At 39.3% G+C, this 24,915-nt stretch overlaps 1 protein-coding gene across 12 annotated transcripts in view; it reads left to right on the top strand.

The window, feature by feature from the left end:
- The first annotated feature begins 1,875 nt into the window (after window positions 1-1,875).
- The window catches only part of PHLDB2 (pleckstrin homology like domain family B member 2), a 240,779-nt gene continuing 217,739 nt past the window's right edge, over window positions 1,876-24,915 (top strand). For 4 of the 12 annotated variants that reach the window (XM_019024267.4, XM_055381583.2, XM_055381586.2 and 1 more), the window contains exon 1: window positions 1,880-2,084. The gene's annotated coding sequence lies outside the window, so the exon portion shown is untranslated. Of the gene's footprint in view, window positions 2,085-24,915 lie in introns of all 12 variants that reach the window. The other 8 variants (XM_055381575.2, XM_055381578.2, XM_019024269.4 and 5 more) reach the window with 5 other exon arrangements.

Consider the following 24,915-nt stretch of genomic DNA (forward strand, 5'->3'; position numbering starts at 1 on the left):
AAACTGGAGCCTTCTTAGAGAAGAGCAACTTGGAGACAGAAGGGTCCAGAAGTCATGTCACATGGAAAACTGAGGTAGTTGGAACAGGAAACATTTGGAGCAAGGTGACAGGGATATCTTCAAGTATTTTTAAATTGTTACATGACTTGAGTTTAGAATATTATGGCTTTAGATATAGAAGGGATCAAAGAACATTTGTACAAGGCATTAATGTTACAGGAGAGAAAACTGAAAGCCAGAGAGAACTGACTGGCTAAGGCAGAGGTGGAACTAGAATCCAGATTCTGATTCCCTTCCCAGTACTGTTTGCCACCATTTCCAGCTGCCTCCCCGAGTGCCTTATGTGCGGGGAAGAGCTAGGACCAATTAATGGCCATTTTAAGAAGGTCGAGCTTAGCTTGATAAAGAGTATTCCTTTATAGAATAGGAAACTAAGTGAGACAGTGATCTCACCATCATAAAGAGTATTTCTGAGGAAATGTGTATTCATTTTCTATAGTTCCTATAAAAAATTACCACAAACTTGGTAGACTACAACAGTGCAAATGTGTTACCTTGCAGGTCTAGAGTCAGAAGTTTAAAATGGTCAGTGGGGCCATGCTCCTTCTGGAGGCCCTAGAGTAGAATCCACTTCCTTGCCTTTTCAGCTTCTAGAAGCGGCCTGCATTCCTTGGTTTGTGGCCCCTTCCTCTACCTTCAAAGCCAGCAGCATATCAATCGCTTACCCTGCTTCTGTCATCGCATCTCTTTCTCTTTTTTTTTTTTTTTTTTTTGAGACGGAGTCTCGCTCTGTTGCCCAGGCTGGAGTGCAGTGGTGCGATCTCTGCTCACTGCAAGCTCTGCCTCTTGGGTTCATGCCATTCTCCTGCCTCAGCCTCCCGAGTAGCTGGGACTACAGGTGCCCGCCACTACGCCCAGCTAATTTTTTGTATTTTTAGTAGAGACAGGGTTTCACTGTGTTAGTCAGGATGGCCTCGATCTCCTGACCTCGTGATCTGCCCCCCTTGGCCTCCTGAAGTGCTGGGATTATAGGCCATCACATCTCTTTCTCTTATTCTGACCTTTCATAAGGACCCCTGTGATTACACTGGGCCCACCTGGATAAGCCAGGATAATCTCCCATCTGAAGATCCTTATCTTGACCACATCTGCAAAGTCCCTTTTACCATGTAAGATAACATACTCATAGGTTCTGAAGATTAGGATGTGGACATTTTTGGGGGGCTATAATTCAACCTACCACAGAACGTACGGAAAGGCTTATTGATGCTGGTGCAGGTATTAGAACAGATCTGGATTCAAATCTTGGCTTCAGTACCTACTAGATGCATGACCATTACCCCTTTGAGCCTTTGTTCCCTTGTGCATAAAATAGAAATAAAATCTCAACATTACCATCAGGATTTGTGGTAATATTCATGAAATGCATAACATATAATACTCTCTCAATGAATGGTAGCCATATTTATTTAAAAAACTACCAGATGCTTCTCACCATACAAGAATTTAATAGAAGAAACTCCACTATTAAATAGGACATTTGATAAAGTGACTTCCAGATTTCCCTCTGAGATTGCTGAAATCTAAAGGAATAAAAATTTCGTTTCCTCTATAAACTATGCTCGGGGCCTCTTGTCCACTTCCCAGATGCAGTTACAAGGGAATCACTTTTCCGGATAGCCAATGGCTATCAGACTGTGCTTTCTGCACCCTACAGTCCTGCCATCTGATTTTTCCATGCAGCTCTGGTTGGACTTAAGCAGGACTAGCAATCTATCCTGGTGTATAATGATTGGCTAGACCAGGCGGCTGAGGCCAGGGCAGACTCCCTCCTTCACATCTGTCAATATACCTGGCTGCAAGCAAGTTGCTGCCTGTGACCACTGTCTGCAGAGGCCAGAGAGAGCAGGAAAGGAAGTGGAAAGGAACCTCACCTTCATGCTTGGGGAAAAGGAGAAACCTGTGTTAATGTGTCTTCCCAACATCCCACTCTCTTCAGCAATCGCTGGAACAGCCATGGGCCATCCCTGCTGAGTCAGGAAAGAAGCTGAGGGAAGAGTCGGGATTGAAAAGCAGCAGACAAGGTAGGTGATCTCTCTGGTCACTGGCCCTTCTCTCGTGACCACAAAATGAGCACCATATACAGCCTTGTCACCAGAGTGTCTCTGAGGAGGGTCTGCTGAAGGAGATATGGTAGACCTGGGTGTGTGTCTGAATTCAGTCATTTTTCTATCAGCCTGTTCTGGAAAGCAGGTTGTATTTTCCTTCTGTCTTCTATCTCTTCTGAAAATTGTTGTTGCTCCTGTACGTATTTCAGAAACTTGGAAGGTTTTTAAAAAATTTTTCATTATAACAAATTATATGTGTGATTTATTAAAATGATTTCATTGGTGGTAACTCCACAAGCATGGTTTTGTTCCAGAATTTTCGCTGCATAATTTTTTTCAGTTTTCAAGACATACCAGAGAGGACAGTGTACATATATTGCAGTATATGGTATAGAATAATATATTCTGAGAAATATACTGTCCATTCACAGGGCTGTCAACCTCATATGATAGGCTCTCCCAGGAAGTCACGTATATTTTTCTGCTTTGGAACCTAGAGAGTTAAAAGTCCTGAAATTACTGGAGCAGAATCAAGCCTATTTACCTAAGCTTATCACATCGGCAGCCAGGTCAATCATTTACTGAGACTAGGCTGTTTCTTACCCTGAATCAGGAGGACCACCAAACCCTTTGCTGGCCTGAGTCCCTCTGTAGCAAAGTCATGGGCAACACAGAAGAAATGCTCCTCTGAAGCTATAGTCCAGATTCTCTTCTCACCAGAAGTAAGTTTTTCTCCTTCCCAGAATAGTAAATATCCCAAGACCCCCCTTCCCCAGCTCAATGATAAACAAACATGAGCAAAACTAATATGCAAACCTGATACCAATGCCACTCTATGTACAAAGCCTGTGGCTTTGGAGGGAGCTTCCCTCATCACTGGAGGTCTATGGGGAAGAAGGAGATGATAACTATGAAACAAGTTATTGAGTGATTCTTGAGGAAGAATAAAGTTATAAAGTAATCACCAAGGAAAATATGGAAATTTTCCCCTTCAAGTCTATACATTCTAGAAATATGTAATTTTTATCTAATGTGATTCACTCTTCCTTAAGTCTGAATATAACTCCTCTAATTGCAGAAATGTTGTCATATGGTCACCACATACAACTTTCAGGCCTGTGCAGTGGTTCCTGGCTCCTATAGTCATTAGTCAGAAGCCTAGTAATGCTGAAGCCCTATTTTTCTGAACTCCCTTTAGGGAAGGAGTTGGGTCATGTAGGACAAGGTAATGTTTGACATTATTTTTGTCAATCAGTTGTGGAACTGAAGTGACTCCCCTCAGGTAAGGTTTGTGGCTGAATATTTAGTGTCTGAGGCAGTTAACTAGATGCAAGAGTGGAGGCCATTGTAGACATAAACCCATGTGTGACTTTGGGTTAGTCTGTGGCTACCTCTCAAGAATGTTGTGGAGAATTATGGAAAACTGACACGTTTCTGTGAAGATATTAAGCACTGCAAAATGTTAAGTGTGAATCTGGCTGGTATCCAGAGGATGTTCATAGATAATGCAAGTGACGGAGGTGGTTTTGACGAGGGTAAAGGATCTTGGGGTGATCAAATGCATTGGCTAGGTCGGGCATGGTGACCCATACCTGTAATCCCAGCACTTTGGAAGGTGAGGCAGAGGATTGCTTGAAGCCAGGAGTTCAAGACCAGCCTGAGCAACAAAGTGAGCCTCTGTCTCTACAAAAAATTTTTTTTAAAAATTTATGCATTGGCCATATTTCCCCACATTACTGAAGGCTGCCTTAGGGACAGACACACAGGTCTGACCTGTCCTTTTTTTGTAGCTTCTGGCTCAGGGCCTAAAACAAACTGGAAGCCCCTAAGGGTATATCCAGCTTTTTCTTTCCATTTCCTGAATATTGGATAGTAAGTAGAGGGAGACTATTCTTCAGATTGACTAGATTAGAATAGGCATTGTCATTGTTTTTTAACGTTAGGTAGTTAGAATATAGAAGTTAATTAATTTGCCCAAAATCATGCAATTAGTCTGAGCCAGGATTCTACTCAGTTCTGCCTTGTTCCCAACCCAGTGCATTTCCCATAAGGTCATGGAGTTGACCATGTGGATAAGCTTAAATTGGAGGGTCACTGAGGTAAGCAAGGCTGACTAATACAGTCAGAAGTTTGGAAGTTCTCCACTGGCTCTTGGATGTGCCATGCCTGAGCCACTGTAACCAAAAGGCCAGTAGTGGACTTCCAAAAAGGATGAAACAGGCAAGAGCAAAAGCAAGTGTTTTTAGTCATGGCAGTCACTGGAGTCTTCTCTGTCCTGTATATTTTCTAAATAACCCAGCTAATCTTCAGGCTAGGTCTTTGTCCCTTTTTATACTGTAGACTCAAATTCATGAGCCCCAACTAAAGTACAACATCTGAACTATTTCCAGAGAAGAAACGACCCTATCCCAATCTTTCTCAAGGAACTCAAGAATTTACTATCTCATCTCAGCAAATACCCACTCATTTAAATCTAAGAGACTTGGGCACAGAGAGGCTTAAAGCCTGAGAAACCATCAACAGTCCCTCCTGTCAAGGCTCTCACCATCTGCAACCCAAAGAGACCCATGTCGGCTTGGAGTCTAAATGGCTTGTTGGTGTCATTTGAGTAGTGAATGTACAGCAGAAGACTTAATCCACCCCCCACCCCTAGTTTCACTTTTGTTCAGATATGTCCTAAAGATTCCATTAGCTGTCTGTCATAAATTCTAAAGCAGCCACAATTCCTGAGCATTTACAAGATCAAGATAAAGAAATGCCATCATGAAATGAGGTCAACTAAATGTCTTTGAACAAAGGATTTCTAGTGACTTGCCTCACATGTATCTCAAGTGTGTGATAGCAAAGGCATTACAAATAGGGATTGCATCACCATGTCTACCAGCACCCTTTACTAATCAACTGACCTTGCATGAACTGTACTTACATGCCATCATTTTCATTAACCAAAACACTAGGAGAAAGAAAGTTGAAGCTAAAACACAAAGACTCATCACAACATTTCACCTGTATCAAGTACTTATTATGACCAAAACATGAACTGCTGCCTTCTTATCTACACTTTTTTTCATTTAATTTTCATAACAAACCTCTGCAACTTGCCCAAGTCACAGAGCTAGTAAGATGAGGTAAAATTTGAGTTGGGATCTGACTCCAAATCCCATGTTCTTCAGCATTCTGTTCTGGGAAACATACTCACCCAACAGTGTCTACACTGTTCACGTTCTAAATGTAGAAGAGTAAAAAAAGTTCTTTCTAAATTATTTGATCAGATCCTTAGAGTATATATTTATTCCCCCTTCCCACTCACACAAGATGTTCTTGATGTTCTTGAGTGTAAGCATAAAACTCAATATGACAGTGGTTTTCCTCTCCTCTAGAAAAGGAACCACAAAACACACATGCACACATGCACATGCACAATAGCAATTGCCCAAGAGTCAGTGCTTTGATTCCTTTCTGAAGCTGAGAGAAAATTGTCCTTATCATCTCCTAGTTTATAAACATTGTTTTGTTTGAGTGATTGACTTTAATGTAATGTACAAGACAAATTTGTCATTTATTATACCAAGATTTTTTAAAAAGTTTATTTCTGCAGTGAAATTTCAGTCTTTGAAATCAGCTAAATTTTTCAAAACTGTCCAGTATGTCAATAGTTGTATTTAATCTTACCACAGCCCTGTAAGGTGAGTACTGTTTTCAGATGATGTCCTTTCAGATAAGGAATCTGAGACTCAATACAGGTGAATGGCCTTCTCAGTCTCACTCAGCTAAGTCCCTTAGATCTTGGGACTCCAAATTTTTTGTTCTTTTTTAAATTAAATATTCACGCAGTTCCCTGGATTCCTAAGTCCTACAAATGGTAGGAATGGGGCCTACAAGCTTTTTATTTAAATTTTCAGAAATTAAAAATGCCAAATGACTACACAGCCTGTTCTCAGGCAGAGACCACTCAAATATTGATTGCTTTGCTTTGGGCTAGAATTCTGTCAGGTCAGTGTGGTAATGCTGTTATTCTAATTAGATTTTCACAGAGTAATGAAAATAAAGACATTAATTGTTACTTAATAAAATCTTCCTTAAAGGCAAAAAATCTTTCAAGCCCATGTGCCCATGAGCAAAATAAGATATCAAAGGGGTTCTTGCTAGAAGAATAAGCCACCACTGTCTTCTAATCAGTTGTGTGCCTAGAGAACGGTATACATGAGTAGGGACTAGAGACCCCACTGTGTCTTGAGATGCACAAGCCCTCTCTAACCCTGTAGTCAGATGCATGTCTCATGAGTCAAACAGTTGCCTAATGGTATGGAACCTAAGGAAGTCCTTCTACAAATTGAGAATCCATTATTGTAGTTTCAACCCTACAGAAACCAGCTAGAGTTACAGGAGGAAACCTTATGCCCTAGGAATTCCATTTAAGTCCTAAGATGTTCTGAAGGGTCCGGGAGCCCTGCATCAGCTATGCATCTGGAGGAGATCCAGTGTTTTCTTATCCCTAATGCTTCACTGGGAATTGCCCCTAGCTGGCTGCCTGAGTCTCCATCCCATGTGACAGTCATGTTGTCCACATCCTTGCTTTGGTGTTAGTGTGCATCCTCATCATACTTTTTGGTCCCCATTTCTGTGACCTCTGAGGTTCTAATGATCTTGGTGCAGGAGAACCCATAGTTTTGGGCAATGATCAAGCAGAGTGAATGAAACTTCTGCCCCTGACCCACCCAAAACTTGTTCCCCTCCTCTCTACAGTTCCAAGGTCAAGTTTCCCATGAGAGCAGTAAAGGAACTGAAGGTCACAAAATGCTGGCAATTCACCATGCCTTGGAGGGGTTCCCAGAAAGTAAAATGAAAATGAGATTGTTTTCACGTAAGACCTCTGTATTTGGAGGACAGGATTCAAACAGTTTGAATGTGCAATTTCACTGTGCACTGAGGTAACCCCCACAAAGTCTTTTTTTTTCAAAAGCCAAAATAATATCAAAAATACTTCCTGCAGAGAACTCTAACTAGGCAGAATTCTTTTTTGTCATCACTGGGTTGATGTTTCCAAGGATTCATTTCTCAAGATAAGCCTTATATAGTGCATTTGGCTGGAGCTCATGTGTACTTCTGTGGAATGATGGCTTTCGTCCATGGGGCCTACTTTGTGGTGATCTCATTAGGTTTCACAAGGTAAACAGCTGAAAACTTGTGGTTAGTATGTGAGCAGGCTTCAAGAGAAGAGAAGACCCAGGAGAGGTCGGCCAGAAGATGTTGCAGTGAATTGGCAGGTGGGAGGCTTCTCTCTATGACCCAAGGAAAGCCAATACCCCTATGAATTCCAAGGAGATGTACTTTTAATTTCAAATACATGTATCCCACAAAATTTAGCTCTGCTTCCTGGCTAGGAATCCTAATCATAGGAAGAGCTAATGGCTAGACTTCCCAGAACGTGACTGTTCTCTACTCAAATTCATCTCATTTTGCTTTTCTTTGCAAAATGAAAATTCTCCATTTTCCATAAGAATAGTATTGTTATAGAATATAGTTGTGTCGATAAATTATAGTCCAACAAATTAAACTAAAATAGCCCAACAGAGGCATCCTAGGCCTGACATCACTGTTGTCTTGCTCTGTGGCTTTATGCCAATTTTTAGACATCTTGGGGGTGGCTCAGTTTCACATCTTTACTCATCTGCGTTCTAATTATGGATAACCACAAACATTTATTGATGGGTTATCCACTCAGTTCAGCAACAATCATCTACTCTTTCCCAGAAGTGTGTTAGACACTGTCTTTGACATAGGATTAAATAATCTTGCCACTTACTAGAGATGAGAAGGTTTTAAATTTATCCAGTAGGCCAAACCACAGCTTCTTTAGAGTCCTCTATATTTGTGTGTATGTTAGTGTGCATGTATGTGTGTGTCTGCCTGTGTGTATGTATCTGTGTGTGTATGTGTACTTTTAATCATTATACAGTACCAAGAAGATAATGGGTTCTCAGTAGATATTTGTTGGTGATACTAAACTAGTAATCAGCTAGGAATTTAATCAAGAAATTGATTTATAAAAAGAAAACTGGAATTGCTAGGGGAGACTAAAGAAAGAATTGGAAGTGTTAACTATTGGTGTAGAGGGAATAGGGCATCAAGGGTCTACTTGCTCTTCTGCCAACCCCCAACTGAATGGTACAGCACATAGGAGACCTCGGTTGTGTTTGATTCTGCTACTACACACACCAACAGGGCAACTCTCGGCAAGTCACTTCAGCTTTCTTGGCCTCAATTTTCTCATTTTCGAAATGGAGGCAGGGGATTGAGAGTATAACATCTCTAATGTCTTCTCTAGTTTTGATATTCTGTGTTCTATGAAAAACTAAAAAAGTTTACTTCAGAAAGTTCTTTACGGAAAATACAGAAATAATTTTAATTTATCTAGGGAGATCATTCCTATCTCTTGGGTAAATAAGGGGAATGAAAAAGCTGCTCAAGAGATCCCAGCTATGCCACCTTGAAGATGTTACAAATTGGTGAGTCTGGCATTGATCTTTACTAGAGAAGAAGCCCACTTGGCTGGGAGAGTACAAGAAACCACATCTAAATTCTCTTGTCCATCACTCAGCTTTGCCACGCCTGTGTGCCACTAATGCAAGCTCCAGCAAGCAGGCAGTCATGACTATCATTCTCTCTTTATAAATAAACGGAAGCCCTTAAAGGTGACGTGACTTGCCCAAGGTTACAGAAACATGGCACTGAGTCAGATGGAACTGTGTGTGTTTGGAGGAGAAGGAGAAGATGACATTATAAACAAAAGGCAGAGAGTGAGGGACAGATCCACACCTCTTCTGAAGTTAAAAACAAAACAAAACAAAACAAAACAATGGTCACAGGCTGCAGAAAAGCTTTGAGTCTGCTCTGGATCCTGAGATCACCCCTGTCTCCCTGCCTCTCCCTGAGCCACCCCAGGCGCCCTGCCCAGGGTTACTCGCCCAGGTTGTTGCTAACTGGGTGCCTGTGCTCGTGTCCCTTCTTGTAAGCTTCATAAAAGGCTACTTGTAATGAAGAGAGGGCATATCAAAGAAGGGAGACTGCATCCTCCAGGCCCCGAACCAAAAAGGCAGGTTTTTTTTTTAAGAGGAAGTCTGGTTTCCCTATTAAAATCTGCAGAAATGAATGGTCCTCAAGATGACTAGCAGAATTATGACATTCTATTTCAAGCATTTTTTTAAATTTTTTTTTACCTGAGGTTATTTTACTTCTCTTTGCTCTCCTTCTCCACATAAAAAGGAAAGAATAATGCTTGCTCACTATGATACTGTATGAGAGAAGGCAGCCCGGGCAGTACAACTCAAAGGAACCTACTAATTGCACCAAACAGCAAGGCACAGCTAGACATTTCAGTAAATAAAGTGTGATATCATCATGGCTCACATGGGTTTACCTTATCACCCAGACCCATGCCTAGGGAATGCTAAGACCCTGAAGAACCACAATCACAAGTGATGGCAAAGAACCTCTGGTCCAAGAAGAAAAACACTGAAAGAAATTAGGCATCAATGATCTTATGTCTCAGTTGCATTTAGAGGCTGCATCACTTTGCTGCCTATTATTGTCCTCATTAAATATGAGAGAGAGAGAAAGAAAGAGAGAGAGAGAGAGAATTAATTATCATCACCAGGGGATATCTGGTAATTTTTGAGGTACATGAAGTGGGCAGACGATGCCATAAATTCAGTAAGAACACACTGATTTCTTGGCGGAGTCTTCAAGTGACTTTCTGCTTTACTCCACAAAAATCTTACTGAGTATACCCACTTCTCTGTTTCTACTCTATTCCTAATATCTAACTAACTTCTTCTTAGGTAGTCTGTTGGGAAGAAGGATAGATAACACATAACACAATATATAATGCTTAGTTGACTGTCACAACCGTATTAACTACACTCACTTTTTAGAAGCCACAAAACTAACAATCACCAAAAGTCACCCTTGGCTTGCCCCCCCCCCCACCATATACATTCACTTAAGGTAGGATAGGAAGAGGACAGGCTTATGATTCAACCATATAGTATCTCTTAACGAAGTCAGAGAATCAGAACAGCCCATGAGTCCAACAATGATTATCAATGTCAAACTTAACTCAAATACAGACCTCAATGCCTCATTTCATGCCCATCAAATTAAAAAAAAAAAAAAAAGAAACAGTGGGGAGAGGAGGGGGGGAAAAAAGCTAAAAACAAAGAAATGTGAACAATGATGATAAGGTGCTGAAACATGGAGACAATCTCACATAGTCCTAATGCTAACCACCAAGTACCAGCTGGCACCTTTACAAGTTCTCCAATCAGTGAGCACCATTGCTTCTTGAATTGAACTGAATTCCTATTATTGGACTGGATTCTCTAGCACTGCCAGCTTTCTAGCAGGAGAAAAAGAGTTTCAGAGCATGAGGTAAAATAGAACTCTGTTTTCCTACTTTCAAAAACTCATCTCATACACCTACCCATAGCCCTCACTCATTGATGGTCAAGGAAGTCAGAGTCCATGGGTCTCCCATCTGTGCCCGAGCACCTGTCTCACAGTGAAAAAGGGAAGAGAGGGCTTATCCAGTAGAGGCTTTCCAGAAGATGCAGAACTGTTTCTGATAATCCCATGCTTCACTGCCCACTAGGCCAAAAGAAAGGGAGGCAGCATTTTCAACAGAGGAGACTTTCATGCCATAAATCTTCAGGCATTTGTGGGCACCAAGTGTCTTGCTGTGACTGAGATGGAACTAAAATAATTTACAAGTTTGTGTGTGTCCGTGTGTGTGTGTGCATGTCTCTGTGTGTGTGTGTGTCTGTGTGTGTGTGTTACATGGAAAGAATTTTAATATGAGAAGGGCATTAAATCAGTTTTGCAACAAGAAAAATCCTTTGTCTGGACTATTTCTGGGTGTTGGTTACACAAAACCTAAATAGTTGTTTAATTTCTGTAATTAATTAGCAAATATCTGTTTGAAACACTAGTCTTAAAGACTTCTATTGATAGCATACTCTTTTCTCTAAAAGTGCCACAACACATTTTAATCATTTTTAGAAAAGATACACTACAAGATCCTTCAGCATGTAAAAAATTCTTTCATGATGTCTAAACGAATCTCAGGCCTGGTTAATTATACTGAACTTCAGATGTCTTCAAGTAATTCTTAGCATGCTGAATTTTATATCCCATTACCAATACATCTTATTTTAGATGGTGTTATGAGTAAGATTAACCAATAAAATTCAGGTAAACTCATCACTGGATACAGCAGCCTGCACATCATTTGGTTAGATTGTGTGCTGAGTCTACTCTCCAAATGTATTTATTCTCCTATTCTGCAGACACATACTCTACACATGTCTGGTTTGGCTTAATATTTGGCTGTTCCCTTAAAGGGATCGGTTGAGGGTCACCATATTTTCTCTTTTAACCAGTATCTGATAAAACTCTAACTGGGATACTACTATTATTCACATGCATTTATATCAAAAGCTATTTACTCCCACTTCCCCCAGGCCAAAGTCATAATAGCACGTGAGAATCAAATATTTTCCATTGTTCTTTTATATATATATTTTTTTTATTATACTTTAAATTCTAGGGTACATGTGCACAACGTGCAGGTTTGTTACACATGTATACATGTGCCATGTTGGTGTGCTGCACCCATTAACTCGTCATTTACATTAGGTATATCTCCTAATGCTATCTCTCCCTCCTCCCCCCACCCCACAACAAGCCCCAGTGCGTGATGTTCCCCTTCCTGTGTCCAAGTGTTCTCATTGTTCAATTCCCACCTTATGAGTGAGAAAATGCGGTGTTTGGTTTTTTTGTCCTTGCGATAGTTTGCTGAGAATGATGGTTTCCAGCTTCATCCATGTCCCTACAAAGGACATGAACTCATCCTTTTTTATGGCTGCATAGTATTCCATGGTGTATATGTGCCACATTTTCTTAATCCAGTCTATCGTTGTTGGACATTTGGGTTGGTTCCAAGTCTTTGCTCTTGTAAGTAGTGCTGCAATAAACATACGTGTGCATGTGTCTTTATAGCAGCATGATTTATCAAATATTTTCCATTGTTCTAACATAGATCCAATAAGAAGACATTTATAGAGTGCCAACATGTTTGACACCTTGCTAAGGGATATAGATTCAGAGATGAGTAGTTGACAGTTCTGCCCAAAGAAAGATCAACATGATCAACATCTTATAGAGAAAATGAACCAATAAAGGAGCCAACACAGTATCATATGTAGTCATAACTGAACACAAAGCAGAAAAGTTTCAGATGGGTGCTCCCCAACTACCAAAGGAGTTGGGTTCCAAGTGGTATTTTAAAGAAAAGAAAATTTGGATTCACATTCTTCCTTTCTAAAAATCCAGGCTATGAAGAAAAAGCTACTTCCTTTTAGGAATTTATCTGAATATCCTAAGGAGGTGAAATTACAAGAGTAGAGACAGTTGTGGTAGCCATGGCTAAGGAAGTTTCGATCCCTGGAGAAAGAGGATAAGAGGGGAGTCTGGGGAGATCCTTTTAACTAAAAGGTAGGAAAAAGAATTCAGACTTTGCCCTGAATCACAGTCTCTGCCTAATTCACATCGTTTGGACTGGAGACTTAATTTAGAAACATTCTGTGCAGTCCAGGGCTCGCATGCTCTCCCATACCCTAGGGACTTCTGCCTCGTGGACAAGCTTGTTATAAATCTGATTTCTACTCAGTTATGAATTGAACTTCATTTTTCCTGGGAGCAACTTTAAACAGGAATAGTGAACGAAGTAAAAATCTAGAGAAGTAGCAGTGAGGTCTTCTGATGTCAGCAGCTGGCACCAGGTAGGAAGCTCAAGGTTAAAGAATAAACATGACCAACCCAGCCCCCATCCCAATAGCCTACATTAGCATCCAAATCCAACTCTCCAATACTACACATTGTAAGCAGAATATAAGTCAGAAGGGTCAGCTTAGTAGCTCTCAACCTAGCCTGGCTGGAAATCCTTCTTAAGTTGGCTTAGGTAAGCTTTTAGTGTATAAGTGAAAACTTTCATCATCTTAAACAATTTGCCTGTTTCCTGAAGTAGGGCTAACAAGATTGTTGAATTTTCTGATTCTTTTAGAAACTCAGATCATAAATCACACTCTTAATGAACAATTTTCATATTGGTTTCATTTTTATCATCCATTGGAAGAATATCTATAAAAGTTAATTAGGATAGATTTGGCTAACTAAATATTTAAAACTTATTTTACAAATGCTTAAACAAAGGTAAAAATAGAAATAGTGAACTGAGAAAGTACATTTGCAACATAAAAAACAGACAAAAGGTTACTGTTCCTAAAGAGTGCTTTTAAATCCTTACCAGCTAGAGGCAATAGCCCAGTAAAAAGTTGGACAGAAAATGAACTGACAACTCACACAAGAAGAAAGGCTTATGATCTATAATGATATGAAGAGATGTTCAGCCACAGTAACAATGAAATAAAGGCAAATTGAAACAGTAAGGTAGCATTTCATTTTTATGAGATTGGCAATAATTGAGTAATATTAGATGTTAATGAGCATGTGGGGAGCAGACCCTTCCACACATTGCTGCTGGTGGAAGTGTCAATCGCTACAACTTCTTTTTTAAGGACAGATTGTCAAAACATATTTTAAAATGTTTTAACAAAGATAACTTTCGATTTATTCACTTCTAGGAATTATTTTTAGAAAACAATAATAGCGCAGTGCATAAAAAGTTTCACACAGTACTTAAATATTTATGTAAGGTTTGTTTATAACAGCAAATTTTGAAAACAACTTAAGTGTTCATCAGAGAGGGCTTAGATATAAACACAAACATACATGGATACCGTGCAGCCATTTAAAATGATGAGATCCATGTTGCAGTAGTAGCTCAGAGCTACCAGTAGTAGTTCAGTGGCCAATAGATCTGTGTTTAAATTTTAGCTCTATTCATTACTAGCTGTGTGAACTTGGGCAAGTCATTTGACCTCTGTAAGCCTCACTAATCTCATCTTAAAGAAACGAGGATAACACAACTTCCTATATCTTAACATCAAAGTGAATTATATGAAAGGATGAATGAAAAGCTCTTAGTATACCACCTGACACACAGTAAGGCAGAATAACTATGAACTATTGTTAGTGACAGCCTGTGGATTCAATCCTGCTATACGAGGAAAATTAAGATGAAAATAGCACTGTCAGTTTCTGTGCAAGATGGCAAACTAGCTCCATGGCTTTTGATCCTCCCAAGACCTTATTAAAATAAATTTAAAACCAAAAGAATAAACTCATAACAGAGAAGAAAGAGGGGGCTATCAATAAATTGCTGGAAGACAGAAAACAAATGGGACAGAGGAACAAAACACAGAGCCAAAATAGTTGCATCTGTAAAGCAATGAAGATACTATTTAAAAACCTAAATAAGAAAGTTCTTTTAGTGATTACAATTATTAGTCATAAAAATTAATAGACTGGAAAATTATGTTGAAGATTTTGAAATGTAGAGCAAAATGACATAGCTGGAAATGTGAAAAAACAGATATTAAATAATAACAGTTAAAATTAAGATCACCAACATATACCAAAAGCACTAGAATATTTGCCAGGCACTGATTTATATTAATTGCATGTGTTATTTCAATCCATCTTACCAGCAATCCTATGAAGTAGCTAATGATATTATTCTCTCCTAATAGTTGGAGAGGTTGAAGCATTAAGAAATTAAAAAGGCCAGGTGTAGTGGCTTACACCTGTAATCCCAGCACTTTGGGAGGCCAAGGTGGGAGGATTACTTGCCAGAAGTTTGAGACCAGCCTGGGAAAACAGGCAAGACACCGTCTCTACAAAAATTTTTTTGAAAAATTAGCTGGGCATGGTGACACACCAGTAGTCCCAACTACTCAGGAGGCTGAGGCAGGAGAATTGCTTGAGCCCAGGAGTTTGAAGCTGCAGTGAGCTATGTTCACACCACTGCCCTCCGGCCTGGGCAACAGAGCAAGACCTTGAAAACAAAAACAAAAAACAAAGAAAGAAAAGAAAAGAGAAAGAAAGAAGAAAGAAAAGAGAAGAGAAGAGGAAAAGAAAAGAAAATTTGCCCCAGGCCACTTGGCTGGTACTTGGGGTGTGCACATAGCCAGTGTAGCTCTGTGCTGAATTGTCTCTGTCACCCGAGTACCTCCAAACCTCTGCTGAGAGCACGAAGAAGCAGGAACAACATTTTTCAGAGTGCTTGCCCCACATGGTTTCAGATTACAGCCTCAAGCCAGTATCAGTGACTGGAAAGGTATTAAATAAGAAAAGACTATTATTCTCTAAAGGCAGTTGCAGACAGATATATGGGCAAAAGTTGGATGTGAGATTTGAAACAGCTTTAACATTTGAGCATCTAGAATCAAGCACTTTGGAGTTGTGGACTGAGCGAGTCAGTGACAATTCAATAAACTTTCACTCTTCCAGCCCTTCCAATGCTTATTCCTTCTGTTGAGACACTTCCTACTGAGAGAACACAGAAAGTCTTTTATTTCCCTGACCAACTCATATAGGTTCCAAATGCTGAGACCTAATCCTGGAAGTCCAATATCTAACTGACAGGTGTTTCAGAAATAGCACTGAAAACTGAAGGGAGAAATTATCAAAAAGTAGAATCTTAGTGCTCAAAAGATACAAATCTTACATGAATAGGGTTCATGTCCAGCACAATGAATTAAAAAGTGAAATAGGCCAGCTGGGTACAGTGGCTCACACCTGTAATCCCAGTACTTTGGGAGGCCAAGTCCAGAGGATCGCTTGAGGCCAAGGGTTTAAGACCAACCTGGGCAACATAGCAAGACCCCTCCCCTACAAAAAACTTTTAAAAATTAGCTGGGTGTGGTAGCACACATATGTAGTCCTAGCCACTTGGGAGGCTGAGGAGGGAAGATAACTTGAGTTCTTCCAGGAAGGTTACAGTGAACTATGATCTTGCCACTACACTCCAGCCTGGGTGACAGAGTGAGATCCTGTCTCTAAAAATTTTCTTTTTAATTTTAAAAAGGAAAAACAAATATGTGGGCAACTTTTTGGTATTTTAGAATTTTGAAGACTAAAAGGACATATATTTCAGAGAGGAGAAAAAAGTAACCTACAAGAAGTGCAAATTAACTGGTTCTCACTTCTCATCACCACCATATGATGCTAGAAGATACTGGGGAAATGCCTTCAAAGTTAGGGAACATTTCCACCTAGAATTCTATACCCAGCCAAACTATAAATCAAGACTTAGAGCAGAATATAGACCTTTTCTGGTAGTAAAAACCAAAATTTTAACTTCTGTGCAAAATATTTTAAACAAGGATGAAATTCTACTTCACTTGATAAACTTTCAGCAGAATGCAAGATGATATATAATCATTTTAATACTATAGATTTATTCTTATGAGTATTAAAAATATGTAGCATAGCAAGCTTCCATAGCTACGTATATTATTTAGAAGAAAAGTATTACATGTATTTAGGTATTAAAAATACATAATAGAATAGAGAGTAGGTGACTATGGCAAAATTGTGAAGACAGCACAAGAATGACTGAAATTTGGGAAACACCTTGCTAAAGTAAATGCCTTAAGGTTATTATTTCTTCCAAATATATCTACATTGGTAAATATATTTATAAATATATTTACAAAAATATTTGTAAAAGAAGGGACTTTCATGTAAAAGAAGGGACTTTAAGGACACTACAGAGCCAAAAGCAGAAACTCATCAACTGCAGCAATACCAGGACAGAGGAGCCCAGAGACTGTGATTTGTTGGCTCACCCATAAAGTTGGCCCAGCTTCCTTGACTTAGACTCATATTCATTGTTCTTCCCACCCGCAATCCCCAGTAGCCTCTGACTATGTTTCCCAGGAAGCCTCTCCCGCAGGGAAGGGAACATGAGGATACACTGAGCTGTGTGTTTGCCTACAAGTTCCACCTCTCATTATAAAGCAGTGTTTAGCAATCTGACTCATGCATCAATACCTTTATTTTTACTTCCTCCCATTTTCTCTCTTATTCTTTTATCCTGTTGGGTTGTGTCTTTTTGTATAACTAATCTCAAATGTTATTTGGAGTGAGAAAGAGTTTAAACAAATATCACTAATGACCCTAATTTCACTTTCTTGTGAGGTGTGGCAGCCCCTGGACCCTGATTCCCTGTGGGCAACTGGATGCGCTGGAGCTTCTGGTCCTACAGAGCTGGGATTAACCCAGCTCTTTTGATATGTTGCTCAGGGTTCTTGGTTCCACAATCAGACTAACTCAAGCTGTAAGCAGAAAACAAATTTATTGAAAGGAAGTCAAACAGTTTACAAGAGAGCTAAGAATGCTGGTGAATGAGGCCTGGTGTATGGGAAAAATCACAGGAAGCAAAATAGACCCAAGATGGCATGTGAAGTCTGTTTAAGAGGCTACCATTGGCATTGTCACCATGACCACTAGCTATGATTTCACCAGCCACACCTGACTCTACCCTCCATCAGAGGCACCAACCTTAATCTCTAACGGTTCACTGGAAATTTGCATTGCTCAATGAAGACTCAAATCCTAGCCAGATGTTCCTAGTGGCCTGAGCTTCCAGGGAAGGAAATGTCTAACCCTTTGGGCTTGGGCTTTCTTTATTGGTATTTCCTGAAATAGGAGGGCAGGGCAGGCAAAATTGTCAAAAGTTCACTTCACTTGGTGACCCTGTGAGGCTCTACCAGAGCAGCCAACTCATGTCCCTGTTTATTGTCACCTCTTTTTTCTTTTTCTTTTTTTTCTTGAGACACTTGTTGCCCAGACTGGAGTGCAGTGGCGCGATCTTGGCTCACTGCAACCTCCATCTCCCGGGTTCGAGCAATTTTCTTGCCTCGGCCTCCCAAATAGCTGGGATTACAGGCACACACCACCATACCCGGCTAATTTTTGTATTTTTAGTAGAGATGGGGTTTCACCATGTTGGTCAGGTGGGTCACAAACTCCTGACCTCAGGTGATCCACCCACCTCGGCCTGCCAAAGTGCTGGGATTACAGGCGTGAGTTACTGCACCCAGCCATCACCTCTTTTTTCTTGTCAAATTCAGCAGTTTGCAAGTCGGGATACTTATGCTACGTTAGTTATATTTGTATAATATATATTTTTTACTTATTTCCAAGTCGTACTCTAAACATGAGTTTCTCATTTACATTTTTAGAGTCTTTTTATGTGTACTTCTGAATAAACATACATGAGGCTGAGAAGTCTTTCCTGTTAAATTCTACTGGGACATAAGTTTCACATTACCTATGAGCCTTTTTCATTGAAAAACAAAAATCCTTCCAGAACAAGAGAAGACTAAAAAAAAATAAGAAGAATAAAAATAAAAAATAAAACAGAGAACCATTTTGAGGATAAGTTCAAAGAGACTGAATGTTCCAATGTAATTAACCACCAACAATGTAAGATGCTTATTTCATGAATTCTTGAAAGATATCTTAAACTATGATAGCGCAGAAATCACTGAATTGCTTAACTCAAGAGTTAAATAGATGTCTCTGGTAAATTGGTACCAAAAAAAAAAATCTGTGAGGAAACAAAGACATCCATTTTAATGGCATATGAAAGATGATGTAAGTATAAATAAAGAAATATCAACCGTTGGTTGATACTCTTTGCACTAAATTATATTCGTAAGCAAGATTTTTATATTTTGTTGGATCTGACTTTTCACTACCCTGTTACAATAATATTTCTTATGTTTGTTTTAGTCTCCTTTACATTTACAGTGTCCTGGAGGGTAGTGGTGTTAAATTTAATTTGTCAACCTACGTTTAATTTTACAAGAATCCAGATCAAACTGCTATATAAACAAGAATTGCCTTGCAAGAACTTCTTAGTGATTAGGCTGGAGAAGTCACAGCTGAACAAAAAAATATGCTGCCAGTAGTACTTTTTCATTTTCCCCCTTATAATTTTAATGGCCCAAATGAAAGAGCCTTTTTTCTTTAACAGTAGTATCCTTGTTAAAAGTCCTTTAGAGAACTGTTCTATGACACTGAAACAGTCTAATTAAACCACTAATATAACAATGATGTCAAGAGCTGCTAAATTCAAAGAAGGCACTTCCATTTCATGGTAGATATTGAAGGTAATTTTTTTCTGGCATGTAGCATGAGTCCCAGTTTGGGAACTCCTGTCCATTACACGTTTCCTTGCAGAGAAATATCATTAATCTGTGATACTTACTACAATAGTGTATTATTTTCCTCAACAGAGGTAGTCATTGAAACTGCATATTATCAAAGCAGCTGCCCCATTAAGTTTTTACAAAGGATTAAGGGGTTGTATGAGTACCCAACAGCTGCACCAGCTAAGATAAAACAAAGGTTCCCAAATCTTATGCCTATTAGTATGTGGAATGAAATGATACATTCTTTATCCATGCAGTAGGATATTCATATTTAAAAAGAAAATTAAATTAGAAATAAAAGCTCATTCATTCAAATGCAAAGCATTGTGCGAACACAAATGAAGAAATGTAGAAAGAAATACAAAACATTTCCCCTTCTCTTGAGAAGCCTACCAGAGTCTCAGTAGGCATGATTTAAAAGTTCAAAACATTAAATAAAATTAAAGATTTAAATAAAAGCCTGAGTCACCAAAGAAATTCTGCAAGTTAGTTCATGAATAACTGCTGAACAATACACATGGCTGCAATGCAAGTTTCAGAAGTGAGAACATTTCAGGGCCAGAGGTTAAAGGAGAAAGTTGACGTAATCAAGACCTTAAAGATTGGTCTGAAGAGTGTGTACGAAAGTTGGAAGTAATCTGAGAGATCATCTTCTACCCCAGTGTTTCCTAAACTTACCTGTTAAAAAGACTCATTTATGAGAAATCTAAAAATAAAATTCCCCAGGGGCCGGATGCGATGGCTCACACCTGTAATCCCAGCCCTTTGGGAGGCCAAGGTGGGCAGATCTCTTGAGGCCAGGAGTTCAAGATCAGCCTGGGCAACATGGTGAAACCCCACCTCTACTAAAAATACAAAAATTAGCCGGGCGTGGTGGTGCATGCCTATAACCCCAGCTACTCAGGAGGCTGAGGCATGAGAATCACTTGAACCTGTGAGGTGTAGGTTGCAGTGAGCCAAGATCGCACCACTGCACTCCAGCCTGGGCGACAGAGTGTGAAACTCTGTCTCAAAAAAAAAAAAAAAAAAAAATTCGCCAGCTCTTTTCTCTGCCCTATTGAACCATATATGCCAGAGAAAGAGCCCCCAAACTGTGTTTTTTAAATGCTGCAGGTAATCATTTTCATCTGGAAGTTCTGGGAAAATTGTTCTAAGCCAACCTGTGATCTCAGCAAATAAAACACTAAACAAATACCAAATATAAAAAAGAAAAAAGCAGAAAGGAGACAATGGGGTGTGTGTGTGTGTGTGTGTGTGTGTGTGTGTGTGTGTGTGTAGACAGATAGTAACCACCAGGGAGTCCAGCAGGGAGGAAGATTTGCGCAGGAGCCAGGGCCAAAGGGCTATGGCCCAATGCCTTTCACATAATGAACACTCAAGAAATATCTTGCACTGACTCCATTAAAAATGAAGCAAAGAACAAAACGAGCTATAACTTTCAAGCATTTGATGACCTATTTATTACTTATTACCACCTATGTTCTACTCATTTTATAAAACCTCTCCTTAGAAACACAGCCCGTGAATCTTAAAGTCAATTGTGGATTGTGTAGCAAGACAGAGTCAAATCCCTTAGTGCCCAGGAAAAATTTAAATGCCAAGGAGGTAAAGAGACCTATGTTCTACTCATTTTATAAAACCTCTCCTTGGAGACACAGCCCGTGAATCTTAAAGTCAATTGTGGATTGCGTAACAAGACAGGGTCAAATCCCTCAGTGCCTAGGAAAAATTTAAATGCCAAGGAGGTAAAGAGATTTTGCTGGGGGGAGAGGGGAGGGATAGCATTAGGAAATACACCTAATGCTAAATGACGAGTTAATGGGTGCAGCACACCAATATGGCACATGTATACATATGTAACAAACCTGCACGTTGTGCACATGTACCCTAAAACTTAAAGTATAATAATAATAAAATTTTTTTAAAAAAGAGAGATTTTGCTGCAATGAGCTAGAAAGTTGAAATTCAAGAAAAGGAGACTCTGAGCTGCATCTCAGAGAATCTATTCAGATGCTTATTAGATTGTGGTAGATTTTGCTAAGGCATGTGATAGAATGAATAATTCACAAAATGATTTTAAACTGGCTTAGAACACCCTGAAGAAAATTGTTCAAAACTAACTCAAGCCCTGAGCAAACCACAGAAACATAAACTACCATATGGGGGATAATCTCACTGTGGCAGGGTGGAGCAAATGACTTCATGCATTTTTTCACCATCCCCCACCATCAGAGCTCTGGTTCTTAATGCTTCTCTCCGCATTTCTCTAGTCAGTGGGAGTTTCTAAGTGTGTGTGTGTGTGTGTGTGCATTTTAAGACAGAAATGCCTGTACTCATATCCTACTAAATTCTAAAATTCTATCATTCGCTTTTCTCATAGGCTCTCTACTTTTTTAATGGAATTTGTGAAGCCCCTTAATAACAAGTTGATTTATAAAGCTTAAATAGAAATAATGTTTTGACATTAATATTTTATTACTTGACATTTTAGTACATGTAGTTTAAATGTCAGAATCAGAGTTTACTAGAAACATTAAGTTTTCATTCGCTTATTTTCTAACAAAAATATTCCAAATGCATCTATTTTGCTGTTAGTATATAAATGTCAGAATCAGAGTTTACTGGAAACATCAAGTTTTCATTCGGTTATTTTCTAACAAAAAATTTCTTTTTTTTATTATTATTTTATTTTATTTTATTATTATTATACTTTAAGTTTTAGGGTACATGTGCACAATGTGCAGGTTAGTTACATATGTATACATACACCATGCTGGTGTGCTGCACCCATTAACTCCTCATTTAGCATTAGGTATATCTCCTAATGCTATCCCTCCCCCCTCCCCCCACCCCACAACAGTCCCCAGAGTGTGATGTTCCCCTTCCTGTGTCCATGTGTTCTCATTGTTCAATTCCCACCTATGAGTGAGAATATGCGGTGTTTGGTTTTTTGTTCTTGCGATAGTTTACTGAGAATGATGATTTCCAGTTTCATCCATGTCCCTACAAAGGACATGAACTCATCATTTTTTATGGCTGCATAGTATTCCATGGTGTATATGTGCCACATTTTCTTAATCTACTCTATCATTGTTGGACATTTGGGTTGGTTCCAAGTCTTTGCTATTGTGAATAGAGCCGCAATAAACATATGTGTGCATGTGTCTTTATAGCAGCGTGATATATAGTCCTTTGGGTATATACCCAGTAATGGGATGGCTGGGTCAAATGGTATTTCTAGTTCTAGATCCCTGAGGCATCGCCACACCGACTTCCACAATGGTTGAAATAGTTTACAGTCCCACCAACGTGTAAAAGTGTTCCTATTCCTCCACATCCTCTCCAGCACCTGTTGTTTCCTGACTTTTTAATGATTGCCATTCTAACGGGTGTGAGATGGTATCTCATTGTGGTTTTGATTTGCATTTCTCTGATGGCCAGTGATGGTGAGCATTTTTTCATGTGTTTTTTGGCTGCATAAATGTCTTCTTTTGAGAAGTGTCTGTTCATGTCCTTCACCCACTTTTTGATGGGGTTGTTTGTTTTTTTCTTGTAAATTTGTTTGAGTTCATTGTAGATTCTGGATATTAGCCCTTTGTCAGAGGAGTAGGTTGCGAAAATTTTCTCCATTTTGTAGGTTGCCTGTTCACTCTGATGGTAGTTTCTTTTGCTGTGCAGAAGCTCTTTAGTTTAATTAGATCCCATTTGTCAATTTTGGCTTCTGTTGCCATTGCTTTTGGTGTTTTAGACATGAAGTCCTTGCCCATGCCTATGTCCTGAATGGTAATGCCTAGGTTTTCTTCTAGGATTTTTATGGTTGTAGGTCTAACATTTAAGTCTTTAATCCATCTTGAATTAATTTTTGTATAAGGTGTGAGGAAGGGATCCAGTTTCAGCTTTCTACATATGGTTATCCAGTTTTCCCAGCACCATTTATTAAATAGAGAATCCTTTCCCCATTGCTTGTTTTTCTCAGGTTTGTCAAAGATCAGATAGTTGTAGGTATGTGGTGTTATTTCTGAGGGCTCTGTTCTGTTCCATTGATCTATATCTCTGTTTTGGTACCAGTACCATGCTGTTTTGGTTACCGTAGCCTTGTAGTATAGTTTGAAATCAGGTAGTGTGATGCCTCCAGCTTTGTTCTTTTGGCTTAGGATTGACTTGGCAATGCGGGCTCTTTTGGTTCCATATGAACTTTAAAGTAGTTTTTTCCAATTCTGTGAAGAAAGTCATTGGTAGCTTGATGGGGATGGCATTGAATCTGTAAATTACCTTGGGCAGTATGGCCATTTTCACGATACTGATTCTTCCTGCCCATGAGCATGGAATGTTCTTCCATTTGTTTGCATCCTCTTTTATTTCATTGAGCAGTGGTTTGTAGTTCTCCTTGAAGAGGTCCTTCACGTCTCTTGTAAGTTGGATTCCTAGGTATTTTATTCTCTTTGAAGCAATTGTGAATGGGAGTTCAATCATGATTTCGCTCTCTGTTTGTCTGTTATTGGTGTATAAGAATGCTTGTGATTTTTTTACACTGATTTTGTATCCTGAGACTTTGCTGAAGTTGCTTATCAGCTTAAGGAGATTTTGGGCTGAGACAATGGGGTTTTCTAGATATACAATCATGTCATCTGCAAACAGGGACAATTTGACTTCGTCTTTTCCTAATTGAATACCCTGTATTTCCTTCTCCTGCCTAATTGCCCTGGCCAGAACTTCCAACACTATGTTGAATAGGAGTGGTGAGAGAGGGCATCCCTGTCTTGTGCCAGTTTTCAAAGGGAATGCTTCCAGTTTTTGCCCATTTAGTACGATATTGGCTGTGGGTTTGTCATAGATAGCTCTTATTATTTTGAGATACGTCCCATCAATATCTAATTTATTGAGAGTTTTTAGCATGAAGCGTTGTTGAATTTTGTCAGAGGCCTTTTCTGCATCTATTGAGATAATCATGTGGTTTTTGTCTTTGGTTCTGTTTATATGCTGGATTACATTTATTGATTTGCATATGTTGAACCAGCCTTGCATCCCAGGGATGAAGCCCACTTGATCATGGTGGATAAGCTTTTTGATGTGCTGCTGGATTTGGTTTGCCAGTATTTTATTGAGGATTTTTGCATCAATGTTCATCAAGGATATTGGTCTAAAATTCTCTTTTTTGGTTGTGTCTCTGCCCGGCTTTGGTATCAGGATAATGCTGGCCTCATAAAATGAGTTACAGAGGATTCCCTCTTTTTCTATTGATTGGAATAGTTTCAGAAGGAATGGTACCAGTTCCTCCTTGTACCTCTGGTAGAATTCGGCTGTGAATCCATCTGGTCCTGGACTCTTTTTGGTTGGTTAGCTATTGATTATTGCCACAATTTCAGAGCCTGTTATTGGTCTATTCAGAGATTCAACTTCTTCCTGGTTTAGTCTTGGGAGGGTGTATGTGTCGAGGAATTTATCCATTTCTTCTAGATTTTCTAGTTTATTTGCGTAGAGGTGTTTATAGTATTCTCTGATGGTAGTTTGTATTTCTGAGGGATCGGTGGTGATATCACCTTTATCATTTTTTATTGCGTCTATTTGATTCTTCTGTCTTTTCTTCTTTATTAGTCTTGCTAGCAGTCTATCAATTTTGTTGATCC

The sequence above is a fragment of the Gorilla gorilla genome, chromosome 2 (genome assembly GCF_029281585.2).
Source record: "Gorilla gorilla gorilla isolate KB3781 chromosome 2, NHGRI_mGorGor1-v2.1_pri, whole genome shotgun sequence".
In the NCBI taxonomy this organism is placed as follows: domain Eukaryota; kingdom Metazoa; phylum Chordata; class Mammalia; order Primates; family Hominidae; genus Gorilla; species Gorilla gorilla.